General features: G+C 47.9%; 1 protein-coding gene across 5 annotated transcripts in view; it reads left to right on the top strand.

The window, feature by feature from the left end:
• The first annotated feature begins 2,696 nt into the window (after positions 1–2,696).
• NEK5 (NIMA related kinase 5) overlaps positions 2,697–4,166 on the top strand; it is a 62,481-nt gene continuing 61,011 nt past the window's right edge. For all 5 annotated transcript variants that reach the window (XM_046665132.1, XM_046665129.1, XM_046665134.1 and 2 more), the window contains exon 1: positions 2,697–3,495. The gene's annotated coding sequence lies outside the window, so the exon portion shown is untranslated. The remainder of the gene's footprint in view (positions 3,496–4,166) is intronic.

Here is a 4,166-nt window from a genome sequence, read left to right as displayed (position 1 = left end):
TGTGCAGTTTTTCAATAAGACCTATTTCTGGGTCGTGATCGTTGATCTTCACTGATCCTCAGCAGCCACCAGCCGTCCTTCAATATAGCCCCTCACAGGATGCACGAAAGAGCCCAGGTTGGAGGATCAGCCATGGGAAGGATCCAGTGGGCTACAGATCTTGTTAGAGGTTGGCAGTCCTGTACACAAGAAAGAAATAGGGCCAAAGATGAGTCGTCGATATGGGAAGTATCAGAAACTAGACAGAGTTGTGGAACTAATACTAATAGGCAGGGGGATCCCAACATGTGTGGGTCACCATGACACACCTGTGCTGGGTCCTGTCATTTAATACTGTGATGCTTTAGGGAGGTGGGAATACTTTACTAAAGAAAAAATCGGCTCCTCTCAGGGGATCCCACAGGGGCAAGTGTGGAAACAGCCTAAGCCTGACCTGGTATAGGGACCAATGCTCAACTGAAGAATAGGGGGAAATGTTTGTGAACCTACAGTGGGATCATTACTAAGGATCTGCTGAAATATGGCGTACAAACATCTTTTAAAGATTTAAGCAGTTTTTTTGTCTTAACATACAAAAACCGTAGTATGGACCGTTAGCCCCACACACTTTATTCACGCTTAGTCATTTGGTCATCCTCAGTCTCCTCTGGTCTCTGACAGTCTCCCAGTCTGTCCTTATTTTTCAGGACCTTGACATTTTGAGGAGTACTGGTTAAGTATTTTGTAGAATGTCCCTCAGTTTGGGTTTTTTTTTCTCGTGATGAGACTGAGCTTAAGGGGTTTGGGGAAGAATACCACAGAAGTGAAGTGCCCTTCGCGTCGCATCGTATCAGAGAGTATGTGATCACAGCATGACGGGATCACTTGGTGAAGGCCATGTCTGCCCAGTTCTCCACTGTCAAGTCACTAGTCTTCCATTTCCATGCTCTGTTTACGCTAAGGGAGCCGCTAAGTCCAGCCCGTACTCAAGTGGAGAGTGATTAAGCTCCACCTCCAAAGGGGAGCATAATCCAATACTATGCTGGTTGTTTTGTTGCTCAGGTTATTCTAGCTTTGGCCACTGGGAGTCGTTTCAGATTGGCTCCTGTGTCCTTTTCACATGCCCTCATCCTTCTGTGTTCTGAGCACCTCCTTGTTTTCTGGCACTACAAGAAGGTGGTCTAGGCTCATCTTGTACCTTTCTGCCCAGCCCCAGAATCAGCCAGTTCTCCAAGGGGCCCTGGTTCCTTTCATTGGTTTAGAAACCAGGATCTGGGTACTGGGTGTGCTTATTGCTACTGGGATGTCACTGCTTCTAGGCCCTGTCAGCAGACAGAGCTAGGAAACACATGTCTGTATACTATCCTGGGTATACACACACATCTGTAGTCATTTCTGTATGTCTCCATCGCTGTGTATATTAAGCTAAGCATGGATTCATACAGATGTCTTGGACTCTAATCCAGTACCACGGGGTTCATTCTAGCTTCCCCTCCTGCTTTTCTGTAGCTTCTCTCACTGATGGAGAAACTTGGTGTGCACCATCTACTGTCCACTACTTAGGTGTTCAACTCCAGTATGCATGTTATGCATGTAAAGCAGTTTCCAAATTATTAACCCATACCACTGTGCGAAACAATCCCCAGCCACAGAGCTCATGTATTGTTCCTGTTGTCGTTACCCTTACAGTTTCCAGCCAAACCACCGTTTCCCAAAGTTGCTTATGTTAGCTCCTTTTTTTTTTTTAACAACTTTTTTGAAGACTTTTCAAGAGTTGAGGTAGGCAGGGATAGTTTTAAAGTGATTTCTAGATATTCAGTTTCCATAATTACTGTATTCTATATCTTTTAGTCCTCTCAAATCTTAGCACTGCCCCAGGGTGTAAACATTTCCAAGCCATCAAACAAAGGGAACTGGGAATTATGTACAGTTATTGAGAGACTGAATGAGTCTTGATTGGATGAGAAATCCTTTTGAAAGTCAAATGATTTGCAGAGTTTTGCTTTTAGTGAAATTTCAAGAGACTCTGATGGATGATTAGAAACCATTTGTAGTGATAGATTACTATAGGATTCTTGACGTACAATTAGGCAAGAATTGAGGGACAGGTTTAACAAAACTTCCAATTCCTATTTACTTCTATGAATGAGGTTTCACAGCACTTACAGCTTTAAAACAGAGACAAAGAAAAACAGAAGAGAGTCAGTGTTGAACCTTGTCTATTCCAGCAAAGGTTAGCACTTATCTATGGATACCAATTGAACTAATGAGGGGGAGGAAGAGGAAAGCTCATTAAGGTCTTTAAGAGATGAATGGTGGGTTGGCCCAATGGGCTGGTGCTTCATGCGCCACTTCAGCTGCCCAGGGTTGGCTGCCCTGGGTGGGTGGCCCAGGGTTCACAGGCTTCGCTCCTGGCGTGGACCTCCACACCACTTATCAAGCCATACTGTGGAGGCGTCCCACATACACAACAGAGGAAGCTGGGCACAGATGTTAGCTCAGAGATAATCTTCCTTTAGCAAAAAGAGGAAGACTGGCAACAGATGTTAGCTCTGGGCCAATCTTCCTCACCAAAAACAAACAGATGAATGGCCAATACAACTTTACTTTTTATATTTAATAAGTATCAATGTCGTGATATATTTTATTTTGATCAGTTGTGTACTAGTAATTTTAATTTAATTAAAAAATAAAAGCCTATGATTAGGAAATATAAATTAAGTTCCATTTATACAGTTGGATGATCAATCAGACTCTGAAGCAGGAAGAACATTACTTATGGAGATAGTGGTTCAAGGAGACAAAGGAATGATGTAAACTTCCTGATTCTTAAAGGAGAGCTTACTTTAAAAAAAAACGATGATGGTGGGTTTCAAATTGCCATGGTATTTAGATTCCTTTGGATATGTTTTGTGTCAATATTTATAATTGCTGAAAATTACCCTTTTAACTACGCAAACATGTAGTGAAACGTTTTAGATTGCAGTTTGATGGGGAACGGGGCGTGGAGAGGGCGAGAGAAGCGCGTTTCCAGACCACTGGAGAGTGGCCAGTTTTGTAAGAGGATCCTGTGGGAGGCTGCCAGCTTCGGTCAAAAGAACAAGATTCCGTTCCAGTCTCCATCTATTGAAGTATTTGAAACCGTGCACAAGAAACTCTTCCTGTCTCAGTTTAGCTCATTTGTAAAACTGGGAGACTACTAACCTTGCTGGGTTGGTGCAAAAAATAGAGATGTATGCAAAGCATCTGGCACACCGTAAACAAGAACGAGAAGCGGTGTGCTTGTTGAGTGCTATGCACAGGAGTCTAGACTTAAGGCAACGGGAAGAAGCAGTCACGTGTCCAAACTCCCTCGCCTCTGACCTCTCTTCCTGGTGGACGGTGTGGACCGGTCCTCTCGCCGCCCCGCCCGCCTTCCCTCGCGCGGCGCCGCCCCGGCCGCCCGGAGGCGCGGCAGCCCCAGGAACCCGGATCCAGCCGGGACGCCTCTCTCGCCCCGCGGAGCCGGCGGAGCAGGTATGCTGCGGGCACGCCGCCCTTGGTCCTTACCCTGAGCCGCCCCCGGGACTCCGGGAGCCGCGGGGAAAGGGATGGAGCCCCGCCGGGGGGACCGGGGCGGCAGGGACGCGGTCTCCCTCCCTGGGCCGCGTCGGTCTCCATGGCAACGCGCGGAGCACCCAGCTCCCAGTCCTGCGCGGGCTCCTCCGCCCGTCTGCCGGCCGCCTCCCAGAGTCTCCCTAAGGGAGAGAGATTTTTCCCGAAAGCTGGGGGCTTCTACCCCCGGTACCACCTGGGCGGCAGCGTCGCAGTCCCTCAGTTCCCGCGCTGGTGCCCTCCAGTTCCGATTCCGCCACCACCTTCCTCAAAACCCGGTCCCCGGGTGGCCCCAGCTTCTCCTGGTTGCGGAGCTGGCCCCCGTTCCTACCCAGACACAGATTACTCAAAAACGTAACCAGCCTGCTCACTGAACTTTTAAAAATCAGCATAATGCCCTAACTGTATTAAAAAGAGATGTGCAAGGAGACAATTGATAATAAAATCTGCGCTTCCGTCTGTAAATGCTTGGTATCACTACACTCGGACAAACAGTGAAGCAGCCGGGGGCCAGCGCCCGGGCAGGAGTCCCCTGACCGTGACCGCCGCAAACTGTTAGGTCTCGGCTACTGGGAGCAGCGTGGCCAGTGGGG

This window comes from Equus quagga, chromosome 6 (genome assembly GCF_021613505.1).
Source record: "Equus quagga isolate Etosha38 chromosome 6, UCLA_HA_Equagga_1.0, whole genome shotgun sequence".
NCBI lineage: Eukaryota > Metazoa > Chordata > Mammalia > Perissodactyla > Equidae > Equus > Equus quagga.
This window is presented reverse-complemented; position numbering and strand designations above follow the sequence as displayed.